This window comes from Mauremys reevesii, linkage group 8, assembly GCF_016161935.1.
Source record: "Mauremys reevesii isolate NIE-2019 linkage group 8, ASM1616193v1, whole genome shotgun sequence".
Taxonomy (NCBI): Eukaryota; Metazoa; Chordata; order Testudines; family Geoemydidae; genus Mauremys; species Mauremys reevesii.
The window spans coordinates 27,423,559-27,436,106 of record NC_052630.1 but is presented as its reverse complement, the minus strand read 5'-3'; the positions used below and the strand labels follow the sequence as shown (position 1 = coordinate 27,436,106).

The 12,548-nt window shown below is 41.5% G+C and overlaps 1 protein-coding gene across 20 annotated transcripts in view; it reads right to left on the bottom strand.

Annotated features, from left to right (window-relative positions):
* Positions 1 to 12,548, bottom strand: part of TENM2 (teneurin transmembrane protein 2) — a 1,520,094-nt gene that overhangs the window by 716,415 nt on the left and 791,131 nt on the right. The gene's annotated exons all lie outside the window — the stretch shown is intronic.

The following is a 12,548-nucleotide window of genomic DNA, read 5'->3' as shown; positions in this document are numbered from 1 at the left end:
CAATTTGAGTGCAGAGTCACTCAGAATAGTGGAAAACTGTACATATGAAAAATTGTCACAATTTTGCACCGCTTTAATATGTGGGAAGGTTAGATATTTTGAGTCCCCTGTTGCATCTGAAATAGTTGTCACATGTTTTCTCCATTCACAGAAGTTTTGCCCCCAACAGAAATTGTATGAGCAATGTTACTGTGTCAAAAAATGACAACAGGAGAATAGCATGATGTCTGAAGGTAAACCTTCTAGAATTCATGTCAAAACATGGTGGCTCATAATGTGACTCAGTAAGTTGGTAGGTGACACATTTACAATGAACTCACATATTCCCAAGGTTACTAAGAACAGACTTGCTGGCTCATCACTAACCATGTATCTTTTTAGACAATAAGGGACAAGAAACTTAAAATATATCTATAAGGAAATATTCACTGGTCTCTCTGGCTACGCTGGTTTTGAAAAGCATGGGCAATTTCAGTTCCCCATGCCAGACTAGCAGGGGCGGCTCTAGCGATTTCGCCGCCCCAAGCACGGCGGCACGCTGTGGGGGGCGCTCTGCCGGTCGTCGGTCCCGCGGCTCCGGTGGACCTCCCGCAGGCGTGCCTGCGGAGGGTCTGCTGGCACGCCTGCGGGAGGTCCACCGGAGCCGCCTGCCGCCCTCCCGGCGACCGGCAGAGTGCCCCCCGCGGCATGCCGCCCCAAGCACTCGCTTGGTGTGCTGGGGCCTGGAGCCGCCCCTGCAGACTAGAAATGAAGAACAAAGACAGATTCAAGTCACTGGAAATACAGCTGTCGACTATTTAATTCATATTGTACACAGTGCAACTTAGTCTGAGGTCTGTGCTTCCATAATGGTGCTTTTATGGCCTATTTAAACAGTTTATTATTTCTCTTTTTCCACACATGTATATCAAATCAAGACACCCAAAGACAGATTATAAACAAGCAACTGTTGTACAAGATATTTTTATCACTAAATATGCTTCATTAACCATTTTTTTTAAAAAGTAACAATTCCATTCACACAGATCAATCAAGATAGATCATATATTTAAAATATCTAGTTAATTGAGCTACATAAATCTTTTCCAAGTCCTACAAGACTATTTAACTCAGTGATCTCAGACCTTAGTGGTTCAGGAGCCAAATTAGTGATCATCATTACACAAAAGACCCACAGTAATGTGAATTCATTGTTTCATTTACTCTAGTACTATTCATATTTAAAAAGTATAATGGGGAAATATTTAGTTTTTGTAATATATTATTCTCACAGCAAGTAAATTAATAACTTAGTGCAAGTTGATAACTTATTTGGTTAACAACATACTAAAAGCATCCTCATTGGTTAATAATTAAATCACAGTTGTTTAATATTGTGTGCTGCAAAGAGTCGCAAGACACACTTAAAGAACCACTTGCGGCTTGTGAGCTTCAGTCGGAGTATCACTGATTTAAATGCATAAAGTATTAGATTTGGATTGAATGAAAAATGCAAAGTAATGTTTCACTTAACCTTTATCCCCAAACCCCCCAGTTAAAGGAAGAGCATGTGATTTCTCTTTCAGAAGGATTAAGTTAGGTCAATGTAAGTTGCCTTATATCAACCTAACTCTGTAAGTGTCCACACTAAAATGCACCTCCCACTGATGTAAATCAGTCACTGCACAGACTGCTGTTTGCTTGAGAGGATGGCTGTGGTCTGGAATAGCAACTTTCAGCTCCTGAGACACCCCACTTTAGCCAATACACTAAACAGCATTAACAGATTGCATCCTTCCTCTGTTGCAATAAGGTGGCAGTGAGTTAGAGAAATAAAAAGGGAGAAGGGACATTTCTAAGGGAACAAATTAGTCAGCTGTGATGTTTAAAAATAAGATAAAAAGAAAAACAAACATACAAACAAAGAGTCACCTCCTTTCCCTCAAGACTTAATTAAGGGAAATTAACCCAAATGTTTTCAGTTAAGAGTCTATTCTGCTTGAATTCACTGCCTGGTAAAATAATTACAGGTGTTGTGATGTGTGTTGAGAATATGACACTTAAGATGTGCCAACCTTTTGCAACAGAAACCCCATATTATGTGAAACTCCACTACTTTGTTTTCAGCGTGTAAAAAAGAAAATACCCAGATTGAGAGAAATATATTTTGATTCATGGACCTTGTCTCAAAATTCAAAGCAAAGCTTTATGCCATCTGTAGTTTGACAGTGATTCTTTAAGTAATCTTCATTATTCCATTTGAATTTCATAATGAAATTTTGAAATTGATAGGTCGTCTAAGTTGACCACAATCCCATACATTTTAGTGATCACTTACAAATTGTGCACAGTCCATAGACTTCAATAAAACTTGGCAGATTTTTTTTTTTTAAAGTTTTGGCTTTGCCATTCTGGATTCAAACTGATCTGAAACTTAGAAAGCAACTTAATGGTATAAAACCATCCACACTGAACCAAAGAAGTGCCTCATACATAGTGTGAACAGCATCCTGCAATTTTGGCACATTTTGAATGGCAGAGTGCAGAATCAAGGACCTACTGAAACTCATGTGAAACATACCCAACGTGAAGTGATGCTAAAATTATTACCCATCTCAACTACAACAAAAGTGGAATATGCTTTTAAAAAAGATTTTGTTTGTGGGTAACATAAGTATGTATGAACACAAACCTATTATGAATATATTAGCTTAATTAAGCTTTTATATACACAGTTAAGTATTTTAATACTACTCCGTAGATTTTAATAGCCTTTAAATGCCCAGATGTTTACATTCTAATGAACATTCGGTATTGACATAAAAAACAAACTATAACATTTGATGCAAACAGTGAATTTAATATGACTGTTCATGTTATTTTCTCTGAGATAAATGAAAGTGGGTTGATGAGAGGTAATAGAAACAGAATTCGCTTTTTCAGCTGTTTTGGCTTCTATTAAATGGGAGTATGGAAAAATATCTGTGGCTTCCAGAGATAACAGTATAACTATACAAACAGACCAAATTAGGAATCAGACGTAGGAATTCGGCCAGAACACTGGTCCTTCTAAGGTCAGGATCCTGTCACCAACAGAAGTTAGTATGAGATTATTTTGCTAGAAACCCTATCGTGACAGGGTATAGTTAATGACACCATAGGGGAAGCATCTTCCTTCTCCAGTTAGTGGCTAGTTTGCATGTTGAAAAAAGAGTGTTTATGCCTTTGGTTTTTTTTTAATCCCATCTAGTATTATGTTCTCATAAGTAGAAATGGATAGCCCTTTTTTAATTTTGCTAAACTCCCTGCCTCTGTGATACCTATGGAAATAAGTTTCACAGTTTAATTATGCATCGTATACAAATATTTCCAATTACCAGTTTTAAATGTTGCCAGTTTCACTGACTGTCCCCTGTTTTTTGGATTTTAAGAAAAGGTGTGAGTGCTTCTATTTACCCTGTCTCCTGTATAGCATTCTTTAATTTCACATACTGATATCATATCCCTGCTTATTCATCAGCTCTTGAAACTAAAACAATCCGTATGTTCTCTAACATAGTGACTGTGCTCATTAATATATTATTTGTCCAGCTGTAATTGTGCACTAGGGTTCTAGTGGTATTAATAAACCACTTTTTTTTCTTCCTGCATGGGATAAAAGTCATTATTATACTCAGATGTATGGATGCAATTTAAAAAAATTGGAAATTGAAAGAATCCAGCATTTCTTTAGCAAGTCAATTATGTTCATGTCAGGAATCAACAATGTACCCAAATTCACTTCCTGGGCTCTGACACTCAGCAGACTCCAGCATGTGGGAACCTCATGCCAAATAGTTAGCCAGAAGCAGAGGCAGAGTAGTGCAAAATACCCATAATCCCCACTCTTCAGCAGAGTGGGCCAGCCAGCGTAGGCCACATAAAAGGACAGTGCCTGGGAAGCTACAGAGTCATTTTGGCCAGATGATCCAATTCTGTATCTCTCTCAGGAAGAGCCCTCCACGGGGCTCCTTTTGAGCCTGAGATAAAATAAAGCTGCAGCTCAGAGAGCACCCAGGCAAGGGGAGCAGTGGTATCTGTTGCCAACTCTGTGACCTTGTGAGAACAAAGGGAAAAAGAGTTCAATCTACACTGTTCTACATCCACAGAGAAGGAGGGAAGCTGGCCCCCTGAGCTGAAATTCATTACAACTAATTTACTACTTTTAGTAGTAAAGCAGATGGCTGGATTATTTTAGTGCTACTTAGTGTATTCCAATAGTGCTGTACATAGGATCCAAAGAATATCTGCACTAGATACAATATCTTGCAAAGTAGGAGGTTAGTATAAAACACTATGTGAGTTGGAATCCAAAGTACTAAAATGTAATTCAGAATCTATTCTTACTCTGCCTTCAGACCACAGGTAAAGACTTTACGTGCTTTACAGGCATGTATCGCACTGTTGGTGACAAAACAAAACAAACACTTCCACCAAATGAGTGGAGTAAAGAGCTTTGGTTCTTTAAAATAACATGTTGAAATGAAAGAACCCATCAGTAATTAAAAAAAAAAATCTCCAGGAATCAAAAGTCTTTGGAATATTATAGGAGCTATTAACCAGCAAGACATCTTCAATTGTGATTATTTTAATTAAACTTTGGCAGTTAATTCCATATGTTTCATTAAGGTACAGATAACCTGCCATGTAAAAGTAGGCTATTGATCTTAACTTCACAATATCAAGAGACAGAAAGGAACTACTGGATCATCAAGTCCAGGATGCAAGTGCATTATGTAGTTTCCCCGTAGTACAAAAGCAGTTTTCTAACAAATTGAAATAAAAATTAAGCTACCGGTAATATACTAATACAGTTTTCAAACTCACTTTTACTACAGTAAACTACTACATCACTTATGTGGCTACATAAATATTCCCAAAGGGTGTGATTAAATGAATGAAGTACAATTCTATTCACTATCTCAACACACAAAGATCGGAAAACAAAGCCTGTGGTATTTTCACCGTATCTTTAGATAGAGGTTTAGATTGGTTAACAGCACATTATAGGAACACAGGAATTGCCATACTGGCAATAACTTCCTGTGGCAATGGGTTCTTCAGTCTAAATCCTGTGTTGCATGAAAAAGTTTTGAATTTCACAACATTTCATTTAATTGAAAGTCTCCCCTTCTTGTGTTATGAGACAGGGAGAACAGACACGCCTGACAGACACTTCTCTACTCATTTTATACACTTTTATCATACCCGCTTTTATTCATCTTCTAAGGTAACAATACTAATCTTTTCAATCTCCTAATATTTTATATATGTCAATGCTATCTTAGGCTTCCTTTTTCAACTAAGTTTACGTTCCATTCCACATCCCAACATATTAGATATTGGCTCAAATTGTATATTATTGTGCTTTTTAGATTCAGACTCCAAAACTGAAGATATTTGCTCAGAGGAGTCTGAAGATCCAAGCCTCTGATTATTGCTCTCCTGCATTTGTGACTTTCTTATTGTTTTACCCAAATTAAGAGTCTCAGAAAAATTCCTTTAATATGAGCACTTGCTTATATATCCTTTGCACTTATACATCACCTTGCATTTCAATTGTTTTAATGTGAACAAGAAAAAGGGACATTTTCTGTGTTATGTGCAGGGAATTAACCACATGACTCTGAGATTAATGGGGTTTGCATGATTAAATTAAAATGCATATGCCTGGAAAATTCTCCTATTTAACACTGTTGATGTCACAGAGAGTAGAAACCTCCCATTCAGAAAAAGACCCCACACCCATTCAAAGGATAGCATCATTAAATTACTGAGCTTGAGGCAAGAATTAGTGTGTGAAATTCAATGGTCTGTGTTACACTGAGTTCAGGGTTAGCCATTTCTTCTATACAATCATCTTTTTTAAAAAATTCACATCCCCACATATTCCTTTGCTGCCAAAGAAAGAGCAAGTAAAAGATGTAGTGTACTTATAGTGCAGACCTGAAAGTGGCCAAATTCCTTAAAACACCAGGGAACAAGTCTACTTGAAGAGTAGACCCTCCCAGTGGAAAAGATATACAGCTGATTCTAATGCCAACAGGTTTTGAAAGAGATAGCATACAGAAACATAGCAGGGATGAATAGGTGGACCTTTACCATGCAGCTTTGTGTAATGGTTAACCACAGAGCAAAAAGGTCAGCAGACTACTTATTTTCTGTACTTCAAGTGTTATTAGGTTCTAGCTACTGCTTGCCCACAAAGCCAAACATTTAATAATTAAACCAATGTATAACTTTAACTGCTTAACATTAATGATCTTACATTTATAAAGCACCTTTCATCCAAATAGATAATAAAGTGGTTTACAGACTTTACTAGCTGAGCGTATCAGCTGTATGGGAACACAGCAGGAATCACATCTATCAATAAAGTGCAGCCACCTCAACAGTGCACACGGAAGTGGCACAATAATGAATAGTGTTTGTATACGATAAACACTCACATTGGAATTTTGTGAGGGTTCAGAACATGTTGTTTTCTAGGTAATAAACGTTTAAATACACACATTAAAGCTTCTTAGCAATCAAAAGATCATCTGTTAATCCAGGGGTTCTCAAACTGGGGGTCAGGACCCCTCAGGGGGTCACAAGGTTATTATATGGGGGTTGCAAGCTGTCAGCCTCCACCCCAAACCCCACTTTGCCTCCAGCATTTATAATTGTATTAAATATACAAGTGTTTTTTTTATTTATGATCGGGGTCACACTCAGAGGATTGCTGTGTAAAGGGGGTCACCAGTAGAAAAGTTTGAGAACCACTGTGTTAATCTAAGAAAGTTTACTGAATGAAACTGGACTGAACCAGCCAAAGAGAACTTTGTTTTCTAGTATCTGATTAGTCACAACAAAATCCTTTTGATTTTCTTCTTCATAATCCTGCTGTTCCTCACTGCTAGCTCAGAGACCACAAAGTCTAATATTACAGATTGGATGAGGGTTTTTTGTTTTGTTTTGTTTTGTTGTGGGGTTTTTTTTTGGGGGGGGGGGAAGGGAGGTTGTTGACAACCAGTTTGTTGATATTAGTAGTATATTACATTTAAAATATTTTAATAGATCATTAAGGTTGCAAAGCCATGCACCAAAATTTCAAAAATGCCAAACGTAAAATTGATCATGCAACCTTGAATCAGCCCTCTTGTGAATATCCATTTATTTAGGGGGGAGGGATAGCTCAGTGGTTTGAGCATTAGCCTCCTAAACCCAGGTCCCTTCCAGTTCTAGGAGATTGGTATATCTCCACTTATTGCCTTTATGACTTTAATTACATGATCTTATATTATTTTTTTCCGCAAGACACCTGCCTCATTCAGTGAATGGGTAGTTAATCAGTATTTTTTTATCCTCATTCCATGTGTGGTCCTAGTCTTATTTACAACACACCATTCAAATCATGCACTGAATTAAATTACAAATTTCTTCATGGGGCTCATTGATTGAAATTTTGAATCACTTAGATATACCAATCTTCTCCACACCCCTGTGAGGAGAGCGGTTATCAGCTTTTTACAGTTGGAAAACAGACTTTATGTCAGAAAGGACCATCATGATTATCTAGTCTGACCTTCTGCACATTACAGGCCACAGAACCTCACCCATCCATTCCCATAATAGATCCATAATCTCTGTCTGAGTTACTGAAGTCCTCAAATCAGGATTTAAAGACTTCAAGTTACAGAGACACTAGTTTAAATCTGCAAGTGACCCATGCTTTGTGATGCAGAGGAAGGCAAAAAACACCAAGGTCTCTGCCATTCTGATTTGTGGGGAAATCTCCTTCCCAACCCTGTAGGGCGAACAATTAGACCCTGAGGTTTTGGGCAAGATCTAACAGACACACACCTGGGAAAGAATTCTCTGAAATTACTCAGAACCCTCCCCATCTAGTGTCCTATCACCAGCTGTTGGAGAGATTTGCTGCTAGCAGATGCAGATCAGCTACATGCCATTGTAAGAGTCTCACCATAACATCCCCTCCATAAATTATCAAGCTCAGTCTTGAAGCCAGTTATGTCTTTTGCCCCCCATTGCTCCCTGTGCAAGGCTGTTCCAGAACTTCACTCCTCTGATGATTAGAAACTTTCATCTAATTTCAAGTCTAAACTTGTTGATGACCAGTTTATATCCATTTGTTCTTTGGTCCACATTGGCACTTAAATAACTCTTCTCTCTCCATGGTATTTTCCCTTCAGATGTATTTATAGAGAGCAATCATATCTCCCCTCAGCTTTTGGTTTGGTTAGGCTAAACAAGCCAAGCTCTTTGAGTCTCCTCTCATAAGGTAGGTTTTCCATTCCTCGGATCATCCTAGTAGCCCTTCTCTGCTCCTGTTCCAGTTTGAATTCATCTCTCAAACGTGGGAGACCAGAATTGCACAGTATTCCAGATGAGGTCCCACCAGTGCCTTGTATAATGATACTAACACTTCCCTGTCTACTGCAAATACCTCACCAAATACATCCTAGGACGTCATTAACCTTTTTCACCGCCACATCACATTAGTGGCTTATAATCATCCTGTGATCAACTAATACACCTAGGTCTTTTTCCTCCATCACTTCCAACTGATATGTCCTCAGCCTTCAACAAAAATTCTTGTTAGTGCTTTGCACTATTAAATGTTATCCCATTTCTTTTACTCCAGTTTTCAAGATCTCCAGTCCTCTTCCAGATTGGCAATACCTCCCAACTTTGTGTTTGTAGCGGGGTAGTTACCCCGCTCCTGCCCTGAAGAGCTTAAAATAGCCCTGGGAGAGGGCTGTGGCAGGGAAAAAGCTGGGCTGATTGGGAAAAGAGCCACAGCTGTAGCCAGTGCAATCAGGGCGGAGGGCCTGAAGAACAGAGACACTCTCTCTCTCACCTTTTGAGAGAGAAGGACCTGTCTGCCTGGGAAGCTGAGGATATCTAGGGTGGAGCAGTGCTGGGGAAGGGGAGAGGGAGCTGTGGAGCTCCAGCCTAGCAAAGCCTTAGGCTGCAGGCCGAGTTAAGGGCCCACAAAGGTACTGGGACTACAGAAGGGCAGCCCAGATATAGGCAGAGGCAGCTGTCCCAAGCCCCCTTGCCAATGATGACTGGTTTACAGACTGCCATCTGCCCCAGGGAGCAGGGGTAGATGATGACTGGCAGTAGCCACTGAGGTAAGGTGGGCTTAGGAGGTTGGGGGTTCCCCGGGGTGGTTACTGCTGGGGACAGGACCCTGACATAGAGGGGCACCAGGGTCCGTGAGGGACATGGGGGCCAGCGGCAGGCCGGACACCAGCCTGCAGAGGGTGCTCTGGGCTGGGAAGAGCTAATTCCCCAGACAACCAACAGGAAGTGCCACCAGGTGAGTCGACGTCCCGCTACACGGCAAATTTTATAAGCGCATTCCTACTTTTTGTGCAAAGGTCACTAATGAAAACGTTAAATAAGGTTGGTCCCAAGACCGATCCCTGAGGAACTCCATTAGTAATCCCCCTTTGCACTTTTATATGTTCATGACACAGCTCCAGTCAACTTCAGTTGCAGTCATGAGTGCTCAGCAATTCTGGAAATTTGACAAAGTTTTCACAGGTTAGGAACCTACAAAAAGAGGAACACAATTAGTGACTTAAGAAGCACACTTTGGTTTACGTGTCTTGCCCAGCACAGCATAGAATGCTGTAGCAAAATCCAATTCTCCAGGGTGGCTTTTAATTCCTAAAACATCCTTTCTCCTGTAATCCTCTGCCTCGCCACTTACCCAAATTCAAACTTTTGCAACCAGTGAGATATAGGTCCCACACACAACAGCCTCCTTCACTACACAGCCCTGTATCTGTCCTGTCCTGTGCACTGGTAGACGTGGCGGGGAGGGGGAATGGGACGATGGGGAAATAGTATGATTAACTCCCGTCTGCTTTTTCAGTGCTGCCAGCTCTTATGATTTCTTCGCGAGTCCTGCAAGTAGGGCTGGGCTGCAACCAGTTTCATGGTGATGCAAGAAGCTCCAGCCCACTTGAGAATTTCAGCCCCAGCCCCCACCTGGGGGAAACCCCCACAGTTGGCTACCTCCCCCGCCCCTGGGGAACAGCAGTCAACCAGCGTAGCTTCAGGAATCAGGTGGTGTTCTCCCCCCATCCTCAGGAGGTGACACCATTCTCTCAGAAGGGGAGACAAGAATAGGAAGAGCCCAGAAGCTGATGGCAGCTCTGCTCCCTCCTGCTTCTCCCCAACATGCTGCCTCTCTGCAACACAAGGCCTAGGAATGGGCAGAGGGAGGTGAAGTGCCCCCAGAGGAGCAAAATGAGGCTGAGGGGTAAGAACTTATGAGGCAGAATAATTCCTGGGCAGGGGATGGGCAGATGTAGGGGTAAAAGCTCCTGCATCAGCATCCAAACTCCCCTTAATAAATGTGGGAGCATCACCCCCATCTCCCCCCAATTTTTGGTAATGTGATTTTTTTTTAATCCTTTGGGATTGGCAATACTGCCTCTTACCCTTCTGCATTCTAGTCAGGTGATTTCTTCCTTTTCCTTGCTCCCTGGGTGCCAGTAGAGCACAGGAGAGACAATTCTCATGCTCTGAGTTCCAGTGCGTGGCATCACAGACACCCAGAAACAGCAACTGCACGGAAAGGCCTGCTCAGCCCTGGCCTGCCACATACCCAAAGTGGATTGAATCTTTGGATAGTTTAGCTGCCAAACACTAACAAGTCTTACTGAGCAGGTGCTGAGATTTGTAAGAAGATTATAATTTCTCCAAATTTTCACAAAAAATGGGAAAAGCCATATTTCTGACACCTGGACATTCCCGACACCTGGGCATTCCCCTGGCAAACTTCAAGTCTATGTCCCAATGAATGAGGTGCCAGAGTTTCCCAACAAAATGGCTGTAAGACATTTTTAACATGAGCCAACACATTTTTTCCCTAATCTCATCCTCAGAATATGATCAACCGTGGTAGCTGAAACTTTAAAAAAGAAAATCAGTCTGAGGCAGACACCTGGCATAGTTAACTTCAGCCCTTCTGCACGTACAAGGCCAGAGCATGCCAGATGTCGAGGGAAGGGAGTCCACATTCTTCTGCAGAGGTATGTGGTTTTGGGAAGTAACCAGATAAGTGAATGGACTGGTTAATGTGAAAGCAAGATACCACCTTCGGTAGAAATTTAGAGTGTAGATGTAAGGAGACCTTATCCCTGTGGAACACTGTGAACAGCGGGTCTGCCAACATAGCTCCAAATTCACAGAGACTCTTCTCACCAAAGTGATAGCAACCAGGAAGGCAACTTTCCTGGATAGGAGGTACATGGAGGAAGATGCCAGTGGCTCAAAGTGGGGTTTCATTAAAGCTGAGTGTACCAAATTCAAGTCCCATTGATGTGCAACTGTTTGGCAGGGGTGGGAGTAAGGTTCTGAGGAGGTCCTTCTGAAATCTAGCAGTTAGTGGGTTCATAAAAACAGAGTAACCCTCCACAGGAGACTGGAACGCACTGAACGCTGCCAGATGGACTGTTAAAGTGCTGAGGACAAGACCCAATGACTTTAAGGACAGAACATACTCCAGGATCAGGGAGATATCCACCTCTTCTGGTAGAACCCCTTTATGTTGCACCCAAGATGAAATGTCTCCATTTGGCCCTGTAACATTGTCTAATGGAGTCCTTCCTGCTGTTAGAAAGAATGTCTTGTACCGCCGAGGAGCATGTCTGTTCTAATGTAGAAGCCCATCCAAACACCATGCCCTGAGGTGGATCAGATGTGCTTAAACTTGTCCTCATACTGGTTCAGGAGATCAGGGATGTTTGGGATGGGAATCAGTGGACAGGACAACATATGCAAGAAATTGATGAGGATGACAATCATCCTGTCTTGTCAGATTTTGTGGAGCAGTCAAGGCAGGAGTGGCAGTGGCAGGAAGGCATAGTTGAGCTGGTCTGACATTAGGTGAAGCATTGCCCTAGCAGCGATGACCAAGGGCTCCCTGGAGCAGTACATGACGCACTTGATGTTGGTGTTAGAAGAGCCTAGATCTCTGGTTGGGGATCCCCATTGTTCAAAGATGTTGTGTAGCACTGTATCGTGAAGTCCCCACTCGTGGTCAATCTCAAAGTGTCTGCTGAGTAAGCCTACGAGTACATTCTGCATCCCAGGAAGATATGATGATTTGACATTTGATGCACCAGTTCCAGAGGTTGACTGCTTCTGGGCATAGAACAGAGGATCTCACTCCTCCATTTGTTGATATAGAAAACAGTGGTGTTATTACCTGACATGATCAGTACATGATGAGAGCAAAATGAGTGAGTTAAATGATTTACAAACCTTTTGTACTGCTCCAAGTTGAGAATATTTATGTGCATCCTTGATTCTTTATGTGTTTGTGTGCCTTGAGTCATGCAGTCATCCATATGGGCTCCCCAGCCTACCGGGGACATGTCTGTGATGATACTTTTGTTTGGGGGAGGAGTGATGAAAGTGAACTCCCAAGCATACCTGATGTGGCTCTGTCTACTATAGGAAGGTTGGCAATACCCTGGCTGGGACTGTCAGCTTGAGGTCCATAA